Genomic DNA, 19,856 nt, shown 5'->3' on the forward strand with positions numbered 1-19,856 from the left:
GAAGTAAAAAACTGACAACAGTGTTCTTACTGTAAATAAAAACAAAAATTTTAATCAAAATAATTCTGTTACTTTTAACGTCATTTATCTTTCTCAAGACTACTATATATATATTTTTCCATCTCCCTTAGTCATGGTGATTATGAATTACCTTTCCTTACTACAAGAGACAATCTTTAGCCTACACAAACAAACCATTCAATTACTGAGTCTTGCTTGAAATACATCATTTCTGATAATTAATGTGATGTCTACATATTACATAAGAAGACTTTTAAACTAAAAATGAGGTCGCTTTGGTTTCCTGCTTTGTCCATGCAGAATCTGCCTGCAACGTAGAAGATGAGTTCAATCCCTGGGGTTGGGAAGATACCCTGGAGAAGGAAGTGGCATCCCATTCCAGTATTCTTGTGGGAAATCCCATGAACAGAGGAATCTGGCAGGCTATAGTTCACAGGGTCACAAAAAAGTCAGACATGACTTAGCAATGAAACAACAACAGAAGTCTTTCAAGGACGCTTTACTTCTTATTCTTAGGTTTAATGTGCACAAGGATTCGATCTTTGAAAATACAGAGTTAACTGTTTGTAGCAGCTATCTCAATATTATCCTATTACGAGTATATATTTTACATTTGCCCTGGAATTTATAAAGTAGATCATAAAACTGGCATGTGATTTTGATTCTGCTCTTTGATCCAAATTAATTTTTAAGAGACAGAAGCATACAATAAACGTATCTCATATTTTCTATTAATATCACCAAAATGCATTATAAGGCTTTAATTTTAATTAGCCAAAAGCTTAAACTATATTAGAAAAATCAAAAGCTACCCTTTAGTCCTACTACTAGTGAAAGAAAGATTTCCAAACTGAGTTGTTGTTTTGTTTTTTGTTTTTTGGTATTCCAGTTAACTTGACAGTAAGGTGTACACTCTCACTGACCCCCTACCCAAAAATTAGAGTTAAGTCCTCACAGAAATAAAACTTTCCTCTTGGCAACTGAAATATTCACCAGAAGTACTTACTTTCTAGGAATTAACTAATTTTAGAAAATCCCATTCTCATTCACCACCACATTACCTCATCTCCAATTCTAGCTTCTATACAAACATATGTGTAATTGCCCTCTTATATTTTCCCAAACCAGGAGGATTTCTCTGCTCCAAGATGATGTTTGCAAATTCATTACCTTTTTATATGTTTAAACTTTAGTGACTAATAAAGCTAGAATATACCAACACACATTACCAGTAAGTGCCACACTGAAACACATGATATACTTTCCCCTCGTACACTACGGGGCTATCCCAGGTGGCTCAGTGGTAAAGAATTTGCCTGCAAATCCGGGCGACACAGGAGAAATGGGTTCAATCCCTGGGTCAGGAAGATCCTCTGAAGAAGGAAATGGCAACTCACTCTAGTATTCTTGTCTGGATGATCCCATGGACGGAGGAGCCTGGCGTGCTGCAGTCCATGGGGTCACAAAGAGTCAGACACAACTGAGCAACTAAGCACAGACACATGCAACACAAGAAAATCACGGTGATTTCCACGTGTGGACACATGTTCACATGTGTGTGCGTGCACACACGCACAAATCTATACTAAGCTTTCTGGAAAGCTGTTATTTTTGTTCAGTGGCTAAGTCGTGTCTGACTCTTTGTGACCCCATGGACTGCAGCACATCAGGCTAACGTGTCCTTCACTGTCTCCTGGAGTTTGCTCAGATTCGTGTTCACTGAATTGGTGATGCTATCTAACCATCTCATCCTCTTCTACCCTCTTCTTCATTTCAATCTTTCCCAGCATCAGGATCTTTTCCAATGAGTTGGCTCTCTGCATCAGGTGCCCAAATCTGCTTATCCCCTGCCCTATCTTATGAAAATAGCTGGATGAGTACCCAAATGTAATTACTATATAAGAATTTTCTCGTTGACATTGTTTTTAATTTAAAAAATGAACAAATTAGAAATAAGCTAAACTTCCATAAATAAAGGAAGATATATCTACCGTATCATTGCAAAAGATAAGTTAGATCTGTCTCCACAGAATGGTGAAGAGTATGAATGACAGGTACACACACATGTTTACATACATATAGTCAATTAGTGGTACAGCAAGCTGAGAGTAGTGGTAATTTTTGGGGAAATAATAACTGGGAGACGCTCTGACAGAAAAACCTCTACTTTCAGTTTTATTCTTAAATTTTATTTTTAAAAATTACAAAAATTTTTTTTCAGGTAATGAACAATTCTATCATTATATTCAAATTACCTTAAACCAAATTCAACTACTTTGCTTTCACTCTACCTTCAACATCCTTACTTTCCAGCTTTTGGTACTGATACCAGTATTATGCTACCATTCATCCAAACTTACAACCCCAAAGTCTTCTCTGCTTTCTCACTCAAATTCCCATGCATAGAGAACAAATATTTTCTTTAAAATGCACTCCATTCTCTCCACTGCTTCTTGACTACAAAAAGCCAGACTGTATCACCTTATAACTAGACTACTAGAGCTTTGTATTTATTGTCCGTTTCCAATATTTTCTCTCTAGTCTACCCACCAAAGCACTGACAGATTAGCAGTCAGAAAATTTTATATCACTTCTCAGTTCAGTTGCTCAGTCGTGTCCGACTCTTTGCAACCCCATGAATCGCAGCACGCCAGGCCTCCCTGTTCATCACCAACTCCCAGAGTTCACTGAGACTCACGTCCATCGAGTCGGTGATGCCATCCAGCCATCTCATCCTCTGTCGTCCCCTTCTCCTCCTGCCCCCAATCCCTCCCAGCATCAGAGTCTTTTCCGGTGAGTCAACTCTTCACATGAGGTGGCCAAAGTACTGGAGTTTCAGCTTTAGCATCATTCCTTCCAAAGAAATCCCAGGGCTGATCTCCTTCAGAATGGACTGGTTGGATCTCCTTGCAGTCCAAGGGACTCTCAAGAGTCTTCTCCAACACCACAGTTCAAAAGCATCAATTCTTTGGCACTCAGCTTTCTTCACAGTCCAACTCTCACATCCATACATGACCACTGGACAAACCATGGCCTTGACTAGACGGACCTTTCTCACTCTCACTCAAAAGCCCCTCTATATGAAACAAAATCAAAACACTCCGCTCTATCAAAGCCTGGCACAATCAGCCCCAATCTACCTTGTGCAATCTCATTTCCTACCATCTGCCAAGAATATCCTACTCCAGATAGTCCCTGAATAAACATGCACATAACACCTTTGTTCACAGTTTTTGTCTTACTTTGTGAACTCTATACTAATGGAAATAGACTCAAGTGAAGTCAAGTGGGCCTTAGAAAGCATCACTATGAACAAAGCTAGTAGAGGTGATAGAATTCCAGTTGAGCTATTCCAAGTCCTGAATGATGATGCTGTGAAAGTGCTGCACCTAATATGCCAGCAAATTTGGAAAACTCAGCAGTGGCCACAGGACTAGAAAACGTCAGTTTTCATTCCAATCCCAAAGAAAGGCAATGCCAAAGAATGCTCAAACTACCACACAATTGCACGCATCTCACACGCTAATAAAGTAATGCTCAAAATTCTCCAAGCCAGGCTTCAGCAATATGTGAACCGTGAACTTCCTGATGTTCAAGCTGGTTTTCGAAAAGGCAGAGGAACCAGAGATCAAATTGCCAACATCCGCTGGATCATGGAAAAAGCAAGAGAATTCCAGAAAAACATCTATTTCTGTTTTATTGACTATGCCAAAGCCTTTGACTGTGTGGATCACAATAAACTGTGGAAAATTCTGAAAGAGATGGGAATACCAGACCACCTGATCTGCCTCTTGAGAAATTAGTATGCAGGTCAGGAAGCAACACTTAGAACTGGACATGGAACAAGACACTGGTTCCAAATAGGAAAAGGAGTACATCAAGGCTGTATACTGTCATCCTGCTTATTTAACTTATATGCAGAGTACATCATGAGAAACGCTAGGCTGGACGAAGCACAAGCTGGAATCAAGATTGCCGGGAGAAACATCAATAACCTCAGATATGCAGATGACACCACCCTTATGGCAGAAAGTGAAGAGGAACTCAAAAGCCTCTTGATGAAAGTGAAAGTGGAGAGTGAAAAAGTTGGCTTAAAGCTCAATATTCAGAAAACGAATCATGGATTCTGGTCCCATCACTTCATGGGAAATAGATGGGGAAACAGTGGAAACAGTGTCAGACTTTATTTTTCTGGGCTCCAAAATCACTGCAGATGGTGACTGCAGCCATGAAATTAAAAGACGCTTACTCCTTGGAAGGAAAGTTATGACCAACCTAGATAGCATATTCAAAAGCAGAGACATTACTTTGCCAACAAAGGTTTGTCTAGTCAAGGCTATGGTTTTTCCTGTGGTCATGTATGGATGTGAGAGTTGGGACTGTGAAGAAGGCTGAGTGCCAAAGAATTGATGCTTTTGAACTGTGGTGTTGGAGAAGACTCTTGAGAGTCCCTTGGACTGCAAGGAGATCCAACCAGTCCATTCTGAAGGAGATCAGCCCTGGGATTTCTTTGGAGGGAATGATGCTAAAGCTGAAACTCTAATACTTTGGCCACCTCATGCGAAGAGTTAACTCATTGGAAAAGACCCTGATGCTGGGAGGGATTGGGGGCAGGAGGAGAAGGGGACGACAGAGGATGAGATGGCTGGATGGCATCACTAACTCGATGGACGTGAGTCTCAGTGAACTCTGGGAGTTGGTGATGGACAGGGAGGCCTGGCGTGCTGCGATTCATGGGATCGAAAAGAGTCGGACGCGACTGAGTGACTGATCTGATCTGATCTGATGGATGATAATCACTAATGACTGTCCTCTATTTTTTAATTTTATTTTTAAACTTTACATAATTGTATTAGTTTTGCCAAATATCAAAATGAATCCGCCACAGGTATACATGTGTTCCCCATCCTGAACCCTCCTCCCTCCTCCCTCCCCATACCATCCCTCTGGGTCATCCCAGTGCACTAGCCCCAAGCATCCAGTATCGTGCATCGAACCTGGACTGGCAACTCATTTCTTACATGATATTTTACATGTTTCAATGTCATTCTCCCAAATCTTTCCACCCTCTCCCTCTCCCACAGAGTCCATAAGACTGTTCTATACATCAGTGTCTATTTTGCTGTCTCGTACACCGGGTTATTGTTACCATCTTTCTAAATTCCATATATATGCGTTAGTATACTGTATTGATGTTTTTCCTTCTGGCTTACTTCACTCTGTGTAATAGGCTCCAGTTTTATCCACCTCATTAGAACTGATTCAAATGTATTCTTTTTAATGGCTGAGTAATACTCCATTGTGTATATGTACCACAGCTTTCTTATCCATTCATCTGCTGATGGACACCTAGGTTGCTTCCATGTCCTGGCTATTATAAACAGTGCTGCGATGAACATTGGGGTACACGTGTCTCTTTCCCTTCTGGTTTCCTCAGTGTGTATGCCCAGCAGTGGGATTGCTGGATCATAAGGCAGTTCTATTTCCAGTTTTTTAAGGAAGCTCCACACTGTTCTCCATAGTGGCTGTACTAGTTTGCATTCCCACCAACAGTGTAAGAGGATTCCCTTTTCTCCACACTCTCTCCAGCATTTATTATTTGTAGACTTTTGGATCACAGCCATTCTGACTGGTGTGAAATGGTACCTCATAGTGGTTTTGATTTGCATTTCTCTGATAATGAGTGATGTTGAGCATCTTTTCATGTGTTTGTTAGCCATCTGTATGTCTTCTTTGGAGAAATGTCTATTTAGTTCTTTGGCCCATTTTTTGATTGGGTCGTTTATTTTTCTGGAGTTGAGCTGTAGGAGTTGCTTGTATATTTTTGAGATTAGTTGTTTGTCAGTTGCTTCATTTGCTATTATTTTCTCCCATTCTGAAGGCTGTCTTTTCACCTTGCTAATAGTTTCCTTTGATGTGCAGAAGCTTTTAAGGTTAATTAGGTCCCGTTTGTTTATTTTTGATTTTATTTCCAATATTCTGGGAGGTGGGTCATAGAGGATCCTGCTGTGATGTATGTCAGAGAGTGTTTTGCCTATGTTCTCGTCTAGGAGTTTTATAGTTTCTGGTCTTACGTTTAGATCTTTAATCCATTTTGAGTTTATTTTTGTGTATGGTGTTAGAAAGTGTTCTAGTTTCATTCTTTTACAAGTGGTTGACCAGATTTCCCAGCACCGCTTGTTAAAGAGACTGTCTTTAATCCATTGTATATTCTTGCCTCCTTTGTCAAAGATAAGGTGTCCATATGTGTGTGGATTTATCTCTGGGCTTTCTATTTTATTCCATTGATCAATATTTCTGTCTTTGTGCCAGTACCATACTGTCTTGATAACTGTGGCTTTGTAGTAGAGCCTGAAGTCGGGTAGGTTGATTCCTCCAGTACCATTCTTCTTTCTCAAGATCGCTTTGGTTATTCGAGGTTTTTTGTATTTCCATACAAACTGTGAAATTATTTGTTCTAGCTCTGTGAAGAATACTGTTGGTAGCTTGATAGGGATTGCGTTTAATCTATAAATTGCTTTGGGTAGTATACTCATTTTCACTATATTGATTCTTCCAATCCATGAACATGGTATATTTCTCCATCTATTAGTGTCCTCTTTGATTTCTTTCACCAGTGTTTTACAGTTTTCTATATATAGGCCTTTAGTTTCTTTAGGTAGATATATTCCTAAGTATTTTATTCTTTCTGTTGCAATGGTGAATGGAATTGTTTCCTTAATTTCTCTTTCTGTTTTCTCATTATTAGTGTATAGGAATGCAAAGGATTTCTGTGTGTTGATTTTATATCCTGCAACTTTACTATAGTCATTGATTATTTCTAGTAATTTTCTGGTAGAGTCTTTAGGGTTTTCTATGTAGAGGATCATGTCATCTGCAAATAGTGAGAGTTTTACTTCTTCTTTTCCAATTTGGATTCCTTTTATTTCTTTTTCTGCTCTGATTGCTGTGGCCAAAACTTCCAAAACTATGTTGAATAGTAATGGTGAAAGTGGGCACCCTTGTCTTGTTCCTGACTTTAGAGGAAATGCTTTCAATTTTTCACCATTGAGGATAATGTTTGCTGTGGGTCTGTCATATATAGCTTTTATTATGTTGAGGTATGTTCCTTCTATTCCTGCTTTCTGGAGAGTTTTTATCATAAATGGACGTTGAATTTTGTCAAAGGCTTTCTCTGCATCTACTGAGATAATCATATGGTTTTTATTTTTCAATTTGTTAATGTGGTGTATTACATTGATTGATTTGCGGATACTGAAGAATCCTTGCATCCCTGGGATAAAGCCCACTTGATCATGGTGTATGATCTTTTTAATGTGTTGTTGGATTCTGATTGCTAGAATTTTGTTAAGGATTTTTGCATCTATGTTCATCAGTGATATTGGCCTGTAGTTTTCTTTTTTTGTGGGATCTTTGTCAGGTTTTGGTATTAGGGTGATGGTGGCCTCATAGAATGAGTTTGGAAGTTTACCTTCCTCTGCAATTTTTTGGAAGAGTTTGAGCAGGATAGGTGTTAGCTCTTCTCTAAATTTTTGGTAGAATTCAGCTGTGAAGCCGTCTGGACCTGGGCTTTTGTTTGCTGGAAGATTTTTGATTACAGTTTCAATTTCTGTGCTTGTGATAGGTCTGTTAAGATTTTCTATTTCTTCCTGGTCGAGTTTTGGAAAGTTGTACTTTTCTAAGAATTTGTCCATTTCTTCCACGTTGTCCATTTTATTGGCATATAATTGTTGATAGTAGTCTCTTATGATCCTTTGTATTTCTGTATTGTCTGTTGTGATCTCTCCATTTTCGTTTCTAATTTTGTTGATTTGATTTTTCTCCCTTTGTTTCTTGATAAGTCTGGCTAATGGTTTATCCATTTATCCTTTCAAAGAACCAGCTTTTGGTTTTGTTGATTTTTGCTATGGTCTCTTTTCTTTTGCATTTATTTCTGCTCTAATTTTTAAGATTTCTTTCCTTCTACTAACCCTGGGGTTCTTCATTTCTTCCTTTTCTAGTTGCTTTAGGTGTAGAGTTAGGTTATTTATTTGACTTTTTTCTTGTTTCTTGAGGTGTGCCTGTATTGCTATGAACTTTCCCCTTAGGACTGCTTTTACCGTGTCCCACAGGTTTTGGGTTGTTGTGTTTTCATTTTCATTCGTTTCTATGTAAATTTTGATTTCTTTTTTGATTTCTTCTGTGATTTGTTGGTTATTCAGCAGCGTGTTGTTCAGCCTCCATATGTTGGCATTTTTAATAGTTTTTCTCCTGTAATTGAGATCTAATCTTACTGCATTGTGGTCAGAAAAAATGCTTGGAATGATTTCTATTTTTTTGAATTTACTAAGGCTAGCTTTATGGCCCAGGATGTGATCTATCCTGGAGAAGGTTCCATGTGCGCTTGAGAAAAAGGTGAAATTCATTGTTTTGGGATGAAATGTCCTATAGATATCAATTAGGTCTAACTGGTCTATTGTATCGTTTAAAGTTTGTATTTCCTTGTTAATTTTCTGTTTAGTTGATCTATCCATAGGTGTAAGTGGGGTATTAAAGTCTCCCACTATTATTGTGTTATTGTTAATTTCTCCTTTCATACTTGTTAGCATTTGTCTTACGTACTGTGGTGCTCCCGTGTTGGGTGCATATATATTTATAATTGTTATATCTTCTTCTTGGATTGATCCTTTGATCATTATGTAGTGACCTTCTTTGTCTCTTTTCACAGCCTTTGTTTTAAAGTCTATTTTATCTGATATGAGTATTGCTACTCCTGCTTTCTTTTGGTCCCTATTTGCATGGAAAATCTTTTTCCAGCCCTTCACTTTCAGTCTATATGTGTCCCCTGTTTTGAGGTGGGTCTCTTGTAGACAACATATGTAGGGGTCTTGTTTTTGTATCCATTCAGCCAGTCTTTGTCTTTTGGTTGGGGCATTCAACCCATTTACGTTTAAGGTAACTACTGATAAGTATGATCCCGTTGCCATTTACTTTATTGTTTTGGGTTCGAGTTTATACACTGTTTTTGTGTTCCCTGTCTAGAGAATATCCTTTAGTATTTGTTGGAGAGCTGGTTTGGTGGTGCAGATTTCTCTCAGCTTTTGCTTGTCTGAAAAGCTTTTGATTTCGCTTTCATACTTGAATGAGATCCTTGCTGGGTACAATAATCTGGGCTGTAGGTTATTTTCTTTCATCATTTTAAGTATGTCTTGCCATTCCCTCCTGGCTTGAAGAGTTTCTATTGAAAGATCAGCTGTTATCCTTATGGGAATTCCCTTGTGTGTTATTTGTTGTTTTTCCCTTGCTGCTTTTAATATTTGTTCTTTGTGTTTGATCTTTGTTAATTTGATTAATATGTGTCTTGGGGTGTTTCTCCTTGGGTTTATCCTGTTTGGGACTCTCTGGGTTTCTTGGACTTGGGTGATTATTTCCTTCCCCAGTTTAGGGAAGTTTTCCACTATTATCTCCTCAAGTATTTTCTCATGGTCTTTCTTTTTGTCTTCTTCTTCTGGAACCCCTATGATTTGAATGTTGTAGCGTTTAATATTGTCCTGGAGGTCTCTGAGATTGTCCTCATTTCTTTTAATTCGTTTTTCTTTTATCCTCTCTGATTCATTTATTTCTACCATTCTATCTTCTAATTCACTAATCTTATCTTCTGCCTCTGTTATTCTACTATTTGTTGCCTCCAGGGTGTTTTTAATTTCATTTATTGCATTATTCATTATATATTGACTCTCTTTTATTTCTTCTAGGTCCTTGTTAAACCTTTCTTGCATCTTCTTAATCCTTGTCTCCAGGCTATTTATCTGTGATTCCATTTTAGTTTCAAGATTTTTGGATCAATTTCACTATCATTATTCGGAATTCTTTATCAGGTAGATTCCCTATCTCTTCCTCTTTTGTTTGGTTTGGTGGGCATTTACCCTGTTCCGTTATCTGCTGAGTATTCCTCTGTCTCTTCATCTTGTTTAAATTGCTGAGTTTGGGGTGTCCTTTCTGTATTCTGGCAGTTTGTGGAGTTCTCTTTATTATGGCGTTTCCTCACTGTGTGTGGGTTTGTACAGGTGGCTTGTCAAGGTTTCCTGGTTAGGGAAGCTTGTGTCGGTGTTCTGGTGGGTGGAGCTGTATTTCTTCTCTCTGGAGTGCAATGAAATGTCCAGTAATGAGTTATGAGATGTCTATAGTTTTGGGGTGACTTTGGGCAGCCTGTATCTTGAAGCTCAGGGCTGTGTTCCTTTGTTGCTGGAGAATTTGCTTGGTATGCCTTGCCCTGGAACTTATTGGCCCTTGTGTGGTGCTTGGTTTCAGTGTCGGTATGGAGGCATTTGATGAGCTCCTGTCAATTAATGTTCCCTGGAGTCAGGAGTTCCCTGGAGTCAGGGTTTGGACTTAAAAGTCTCCTGCTTCCGGTTATCGGTCTTATTTTTACAGTAGTTTCAAAACTTCTCCTTCTATACAGCACCATTGATAAAACATCTACATTAAAGATGAAAAGTTTCTCTATGGTGAGGGTCACTCAGAGAGGTTCACAGGGTTACATGGAGAAGAGAAGAGGGAGGAGGGAGTTAGAGGTGACCCAAATGAGATGAGGTGAATCAATAGTGGAGAGAGTGGGCTAGCCAGTAGTCACTTCCTTATGTGCACTCCACAACTGGACCACTCAGAGATGTTCACGGAGTTATACAGAGAAGAGAAGAAGGAGGAAGGTGACAGAGGTGGCCAGAAGGATAAAAGGGGGGAATGAAAAGGAGGGAGACAGATCCAGCCAGTAATCAGTTCCCTAAGTGTTCTCCACCGTCTGGAACACACAGAAATTCGCAGAGTTGGGTAGAGTAGAGAGAGGTTAGGGAGGAGACACAGGCGACCTGGTGGAGAAAAAGGAGAGTCCAAAGGGAGAGAGAGCAGTCAAGCCAGTAATCTCGCTCCCTAGTGAAAAATGGGTCCTGAAGATTGGGTTCTTAAAGGTACAAAATTGGTAACAAATACATAAAAGCAAAAATTAAAAATCTAGAGTAGAGTTTGGAATTTCAAAAATATGATGTTAAAGAAAAGAAGAAGGAAAAGAAAGAGAAAAAACAAACAAACAAAAACAAACAAGGCCGCGAAAATGATAAAGAAAGTACAGGTACAAAATTGATAACTAATACCAAAAAGCAAAAATTAAAAATCTAGAGTAGAGTTTGGAATTTCAAAAATACAATGTTAAAAAAAAAAGAAGAAAAATAAAGAGAGAAAACAAACAAAAACAAACAATGTCACAAAAATTATAAAGAAAATACAGGCACAAAATTGATATCAAATACCAAAAAGCATAAATTAAAAATCTAGAGTAGAGTTTGGAATTTCAGATATACAATGTTATATAAAAGAAGAAGAGAAAGAAACAGAGAAGAAGAAAAAAAAAAAGTCACCGAAATTATATAAAAAAAACTATAGGTACAAAATTGATAACATATACCAAAGAAGAAAAAAAAAAAACAATATATGAAGTTTGCTGAAGAAGAAAAAAATAGGGTCTTTTTTTTTTTTTTGCAAATAGGTTATAAAAGTGAAAATTAAAGGAACAATAGAGGACTTAAAAAAATTTTTTTAATTAAAAAAATAGAAAGAATGATCGTAAAAATAATAAAAATATATCTAGGACTTCCTTGGTTTTGTTGTGGGTGTTGTGGGTTCAGTTCATTTTTGGCTAGTTCCTTGGTCAGACTTATATTTCTCAAGATCTATAGGCCCCTTCCTATGTAGTCCGTAGTAACCACAGGGTTTTGATCTATTGCCTGTAGCTTCCAAGGCGTTTCCCTCTGTTATAACTTCTTCTGTTTGCTGGTCTCTTCAGTATCTGGTTTCCGCCCTGACACAAAGGGGACGGTGGAGGACCTTTTTTTTTTTTTTTTTTTAGGCTTACTTGTTCAGTCGCGCTGTGGGGAGGGAGGGAGGGATGCTGCAAACAAGTAACACTGGAGTGCGCTCGCAGTGCCTCAGCCACACTGGGTCTGCCCCGGCTCACGGCGCGTGTAGCCTCCCTGCCCACACTGCTCGGGCTCTAGGTTGTTCTGCCGGGAACAATCCGAGGCCGGCCCTGGGTTGCATGCACCTCCCAGGTCCAAGCCGCTCAGGTTCAGGCACTCGGGTAGTCCTCAGAGGCGCAGACTCAGTTGGGCCTGCGTTTTGTGCTCTTCCCAGGTCCGAGCAGCTCAGGTGATGAGGTGTTTGGCGAGCGCCAATGCAGCGACTTATCGCCTCCCCGTCACTCGGTTATCTGGGTGTAAAACCGGCGCACCTTCTCAGGCAGATGTTGACCGTCCAGACCCCCAAGAAGTTTTAGTTAGCAAAGAAGCCTGCTTACAGTTTTATAGATAATGTCTCTCTGGGGCTGCGATTGCCCCCTTCTGGCTCTGGCTACCTGTCACCGGAGGGGGAAGGTCTGCAGCCGGCTATCTCTGTTCAGTCCTTTGTTCCGTGCGCGGGCCTGGCGGTCTTAGGTTACGGATGGCTTTTCGCGTGGTAGATACCCCACCGTCTGGTTTGCTAGCCCAAATTATTTCGCTCAGATAGCGCTCAGGGTATTCAGGCCAGATTCTTACTCTCAGCGATGCAGCCCGCGCCGCGCCTCCCTGCCCAGCCCCCGCTTGCTAATGGCGGAGGCAGGCGTCTGCACTGCTTCTCCGCTGGGGGAGTTACCGTAGGGCTTGCAATCTGCGAGTTTTAATTGTTTATTTATTTTTTCTCCCTGTTATGTTGCCCTCTGTGCTTCCAAAGCTCGGCACAGATTCGGCAGTGAGAAGGTTTCCTGGTGTTCGGAAACTTCTCTCTTTTTAAGATTCCCTTCCCGGGACGGAACTCCGTCCCTCCCTCTTTTGTCTCTTTTTTTTGTCTTTAATATTTTTTCCTACCTCCTTTCGAAGAGTTGGGTTGCTTTTCTGGGTGCCTGATGTCCTCTGCCGGCATTCAGAAATTGTTTTGTGGAATTTACTCGACGTTTAAATGCTCTTTTGATGAATTTGTGGGGGAGAAAGTGTTCTCCCCGTCCTACTCCTCCGCCATCTTGGCTCCTCCCCCTCTGTTCTCTATTTTTGTGATAATTGGATATATAGAGGCTTAAAAAGAGTAGTTACATATTGGAAAGGAATCCTTGACTCAAAGTTATGAGCTCCTGGGTTTCATTTGCTAATAGCCTTTTCCAGAATTTTCTCCTCTAGGAGTATTTAAGAATTACAGAAAACTCTCTGCCAGTTGGTGTGTATCTAACCAAGGGCAGAATGAATTCTATCTCTGCTTTCAAGTACTCTGCCCATATATCCAGTTCTCCAGTTTAAAAGTAATCAACTTATCAACAATAATCTTGGAAACTATAGTATGGCAGCCCTCCAAACATATATCTAGTGTCATAGACAGAAAGGCCTCAAAAAACAATTCTTTCTCTGACCTTCAAATGTGGTTCCATCATTCTACATTCAAGGCTACAAAGAAAAAACCCTTATTTTTTTTTTCACTAATTATATAAGTAGCTAAAAACAGAAAACCCTAACTCAGTTACTATATAATCTATCTCTTATAACAAGAAATCTGAAGATAGTTTTCTATTTCCAGTAATAGAGGATTAAGTAATTTGGATCAAGCCTTCTGCTAAGAAAAAGAAAAGTTGTATACACATTAAAAAAAAATCAGCTTGAAGACACTGAAAAACAAGAGAATATTTATTGAGATGGAAACAGAGGAAGACACAGATGGATAAAGATGAGACTGGCACTTGGGATCACCTTTCCCCTAGAGGCATCTGCATTCGAGAGAGGTACCTTGGAGACTGAAGGTGCTGGGACAGTCTTTAAATTCAAAGAAAAGACACCTATTAGATCAGCAAGGAGTAGAGAACCCTTGGTGAACACCCTTCATTTTGGATAGAGACTTTAAAGGCTTTGTCCTAGGAATAAGGGCAATTTAGAAGGCAGATATTAGACTAGACTCCAAATTGCTCTAAAAAATAAATACATGACACATCCACACATAAAAGGCCATAGGAAAATAAGGTAACAGGAATTAAAGCCAGAAACAAAAACAGACAATAGGCAAATACATGAGTTCTCACTATGAAAGAGCCATCAGAAAACAGTTCTAAAAGAAAATTTTTAATTATTATTGTGTACAAGGCAATAAAAAATAAGGTAAATAAACCTGGGAGAGGATTATTAATAGAAACCATAAAAATAAACTAACAAATTCTAAAGCTGAAAAATATGATAGCCAAAATGAAGAGCTCCATTGATTGGGTAAAACAGTCGAGACATAGTTTGGAAGGAATTAGAAGATGGGTTAAGAGAATATATTCAAGGGAATTTGCCTGGTGGTCCAGTGGTTAAGACTGTGCTCCTAATACAGAAGGCCCAGGTTTGATTCCTGATCAAGGGACTAAATCCTACAGGCCTCAACTAAGAGTTTATATGCCACAACTAAGACCTGGCCCAGCCAAATACAGTTTTTTAAAAAAGAATATATTCAAGATAAAGTAGAAAGAGAAACAAAGAGTGAAAAAACAGAAAGAAGAAAAGAAATTCAGAAATTAAAGTTAAAATGTCACTCTAATACACATGAAATTAGAATCCCAGAAAGAGAAGAGAGAATAGAGCAGAAACAATACCTCGGGGGAAAAAAAAAAATTGACAACATCCCCAAACTGATGAAAGGTATCAACTTTCAGATTCAAAAAAGTCCTACAACCCCCAAGCACATAACTAAGAAGAAATCTACACCTACACATTAAGACAGCTGAAAAAACCAAAAATAAAGGGAAAATCTTAGCAGAAAAAGACAAAATAACTTCAAACAGAGCGACAAAATGACAGAACTGACTTCCACAGTGACGGTAAGAACACAACGTACAACGCTGAAAGGAAACAACTGCCAAACTAACATTCCATTAATACAGCAACACTACAACTCTGAAGAATGATGGTAAAATGAAGACATTTTCAGAGACACAGAACAATTTATCCCTAAAGATGTACACTAAAAAACACCAAGAGAGTTTTCACACACAAGGAAAATTCTTAGATATGAACTTGACAATGCAGAAAGGAAGGAAGATAGATGAAAACTATAAATATGTGCATAATTCTAACTGAATATTAATTGCATAAAATAATCTTACATATTTTAACACATAAAACATGATATAACATGGAATATAAGTCAATAAAGGTAGAATTACAAGTATAATAGAGCCCTTGGACTGTATGGGAGAGGGTAAAAGTATCAATATATTCTGTAAGTCAAGGATGCATACTGTAAAGGAAATGGATTGGCAAACTACAGTCCATGGGCTAAAGTTGGTCAGGAGCCTTTGTTGTGTATGGCCTAAGCTAAAAAGGCTTTCTTCTTTTTTAAGAGTTTAAAAAAAAAAAAAGAATGAAAATAGCTGTAAAAAACCCTCAACAAAATACTAGTAAATCAAATCAAACAATATATGAAAAGAACTATACACCATGACCAAACAGGATTTATTCCAGTCATGCAAGGCTGGTTCAATATTTAAAAAAAAAAAAAATCACTATAATTCATTACACCAATAGACTAAAAGCAGAAAAATCACACGATCATAGCAATATACACAAAAAAAATCTGACAAAGTCCAACATCTACTCGTGATAAAACTCTCAGAAAATCAGGTATAAGTGATACTTCCTCAATTTGATAAAGAATATCTACAAAAAATCTACAGCTAACAGCATACCTAATGGTGCGGGGCGGAGGGTGGGGGGGCGGCAAGGCGGGGAATAGAAGCTTTCCCAGTAAGATCAGGAACAAGCAAGGCTGTTCCCTCTTACCACTCCTTTTCCAAACTGTACTGGATGGAAGCCTAAGCTAGTGCAATAAGAAAAGGAAATAACAGGCATAAAGAAAGAAGAGGAAGAAATAAAACAATCTTTGTTTGCAGAGGACATGATCATCTATGAAGGAGACTCAAAAGAATCAAACAATTTCAAAACTAACAAGAAACTACAGCCAAACTACAGAACAGAAGGTTAATATATAAAAATCAATCACTTTCTTACATCAGCAATAAACAGAAACTGAAACTTAAAATAATACCTTTACATTAACACCCACCCCAAAATGAAACAGGTATAAAATTAACTAAATATGTATAATATTTATATGAGGGGAAATTTCTTAGTGGTCCAATGGCTAAGACTCCACATTCCCAATGCAGGAGGCCTGCCTTCAATTCCTGGTCAAGGAACCAAACCCACATGTCCCCATTAAAATATCCCACATGCCACAATTAAAGACCTTGCATTCTCCAAGTAAGATCAAAGATCCCTAGTCCTGCAAGTAAGACCCAGCACAGCCTAATGAATTAACTTTTAAAAAGCATGGTTTCAAAGATTTATATGAGGAAAATTACAAATCTTTGATGAAAGAAGTCAAAGAATTAGATCAATAATAAAATATTTTATGTTCATGGATTGGAAGACTAAATATGGCCAAGATGTCAGTTCTTCCCAATCTGACTGCCATATTCAATACAATCTCAACAAGTTATTATGCAGGTATCAACAAAGCGATTCTAAAACTTATATGAAGAAGCAAAAGATCCAGAACAGTCAACACAAAATTAAAGAACAAAGTTGGAGAGCTGACACTACCCAACTTCAAGTCTTATTATGTAAGCAACAGTAATCAAGACAATATTATATTGGCCTAAGAATAGGCAAATGGATCAATGGAACAGAACAGAGGGTCCAGAAATAGACTAAGTTATAGTCAACTGAAAGAGAATTATAGTCAGCCTTGGAAGAAAAGCTATGACAAACCTAGACAGCATATTAAAAAGGAGAGACATTACTTTACCAACAAAGGTCTGTCTAGTCAAAGCTATGGTTTTTCCAGTAGTCATATATGGATGTGAGAGTTGGACCATAAAGAAATCTGAGCACCAAAGAATTGATGCTTTTGAACTGTGGTGTTGAAGACTCTTGAGAGTCCCTTGGACTGCAAGGAGATCCAACCAGTCTATCCTAAAGGAAATCAGTCCTGAATATTCACTGGAAGGACTGATGCTAAAGCTGAAACGCCAATACTTTGGCCACCTGATGTGAAGAACTGAGGAGAAGGGGACAACAGAGGATGAGATGGTTGGATGGCATCACTGACTGGATGGACATGAGTTTGAGCAACTTCCGGGAGTTGGTGATGGACAGGGAAGCCTGGCATGCTGCAATTCATGGGGTTGCAGAGTCAGACCTGACTGAGCAACTGAACTGACTGAGAGTCAACTGACCTTTGACAAAAGAGCCCATGCAAAAACATTAGAATCATGAAAAAATGTGGATCTAGCTATAGACCTTAATTAAACCTTTCAATAATTAGCTCAAATGAACTATACACCTAAATGTAAAATGTAAAATTATCAAATTGGGCTCCCCAGATAGCTCACTGGTAAATCCTCCTGCCAAGCAGGAGACACAGGTTTGTTCCCTGGATCAGGAAGAACCCCTGGAGAAGGAAATGACAACCCACTCCAATACTCTTGCCTGAGAAATTCCATGGACAGAGGATCTTGGCAGGCTACAATCCATGGTTTCTCAAAGAGTCAGACATGACTGAGCAACTAAACAACAATAGTCACACACACAAATTCCTAGAACACAACCTAAGAGAAAAATCTATTTAATAATGAGTTTTTAGATATAACACTGTAGGCAAGATCCATGAAAAAAATTAGCAAGTCAGACTTCATTAAAATTAATAACTTCTGCTCTACAAAAGGCACTGTCAAGAGAAAAGGAGGAGCCATAGGTTGGGACAAAGTATTGAAAAATATACATCTGACAGAGGACTGTTATTGAAAATATACAAAGAAATCAAACTCAACAATAAGAAAACAAACAACTGGATTAAAAAATGGGTCAAAGACCTTAACAAACATCTCACCAAAGAAGATATACAAATGGCAAATAAGAATAGATGTTGGCCCTATGTCATTAGGGAACTGCAAACTAAAGCAACGAGATACCACCACACACCTATTAGAATGACCTATACCCAGACACAGACAACAACATATGCTAGTGAAGATGTGGAGAAACAGGAACTCTGTCATTACTCAAACCATACCATCCAGCAACTGCAATCATTGTTATTTGCCCAAATGAACTGAAAACTTACATCCAACAAAAACTGGTACACAGATGTTTATAGTGGCTTAATTCATAAATACCAAACCCTGAACGCAACCAAGATCTCCCTCAATAAGTGAGTGGATAAACTGTGGAACATCCAAACATCCAGACAATGCAATATTATCCAGCCTCAAAAAGAAATGAGCTACAACATCATTCAATATCACAGAAATGCAATGAGGTACCATGTCACATCGGTCAGAATGGCTGCCATCAAAAAGTTTACAAGCAACAAATGCTGGAGAGGGTGTGGAGAAAAGGGGACCCCTCTTACACTGTTGGTGGGAATGCAAACATATTCACCATTATGGAGAACAGTGTGGAGATTCCTTAAAAAACTGGAAAAAGAACTGCCATATGACCCAGTAACTCCACTGCTGGGCATACACACCAAGGGAACCAGAATTGAAAGAGACATGGGTACCTCAATGTTCATTGCAGCACCATTTACAATAGCTAGGACATGGAAAAAACCTAGATGTCCCTAGGCAGACAGATGGATAAGAAAGTTGTGGTACATATACACAATGGAATATTACTCAGCTATTAAAAAGAGCACATTTGAGTCAGTTCTAATGAGGTGGGTGAAACTGGAGCCTATTATACAGAGTGAAGTAAGTCAGAAAAATACCAGTACAGTGTAATAACGTATATATATGAAATTTAGAAAAATGGTAACGACGACCCTATATGCAAGACAGAAAAAAGAGACACAGATATAAAGAACAGACTTTTGGACTCTAAGAGAAGGCGAAGGTGGGATGATTTGAGAGAATAGCACTGAAACATGTATATTACTGTATGTGAAATAGATGACCAGTCCAAGTTCGATGCATGAAACAGGGCACTCAAAGCTGGTGCACTGAGACAACCCAGAGGGATGGGATGGGGAGGGAGGTGGGAGGGGGGTTCAGGATGGGGGGACACATGTACACCCATGGCTGATTGATGTCAATGTATGGCAAAAACCAACACAATATTATAAAGTAATTAGCTTCTGATTAAAATAAATTAATTTTAAAAAAAGAAAAGAAATGGGCCAACAAGCCATGAAACAATGAGGAGAAATATTAAACGCATGTTACTAAGTGAAAGACGTCAATCTAAAAAAGTATACATACTGTAGGATTCCAACTATATGACATTCTGGAAATGGCCACACTATGGAATCATTAAAAAGATCAGTGGTTGCAAAGGATTAGGGGAAATAAAGGGATGAACAGGTAAGCAGAAAGGATTTTTAAAGGAGAAACTATTTTGTATGATACTATAATTATAGAATATATGCAAATACACATTTGTTAAAACCCACAAATGTATAAACACCAAGAGTGAACTGTAATGTAAACTGTGAACTATGGGTAATAATGACATGTCAAGGTATCACTCTGCTATGGGATATTAACACTGAAGGAGACTGTGCATATGGGGTCAAGTAATGGGTACATGAGAACCCTCAGTACTTTCTGCTCAATTTTGACCTAAATCTAAAACAGCTCTATAAGGAATGAAGGAAGGGAGGGGTAAAAGAATACATAACAGAAACTATGCATGACCTGAAGAACATAAAGTATTTGCTATCTAACTCTTCATAATAAAATCTGATGAATCTCTCTCTAGGATAATCATTAAAGAATGCTAAAAGGGTGGACTATGCCAAAGCCTTTGACTGTG

The 19,856-nt window shown here is 38.6% G+C and overlaps 1 protein-coding gene across 3 annotated transcripts in view; it reads right to left on the reverse strand.

Moving 5' to 3' along the window:
* The window catches only part of CEP83 (centrosomal protein 83), a 161,718-nt gene that overhangs the window by 96,604 nt on the left and 45,258 nt on the right, over positions 1–19,856 (reverse strand). The gene's annotated exons all lie outside the window — the stretch shown is intronic.

Source organism: Bos taurus, chromosome 5 (genome assembly GCF_002263795.3).
Source record: "Bos taurus isolate L1 Dominette 01449 registration number 42190680 breed Hereford chromosome 5, ARS-UCD2.0, whole genome shotgun sequence".
NCBI lineage: Eukaryota > Metazoa > Chordata > Mammalia > Artiodactyla > Bovidae > Bos > Bos taurus.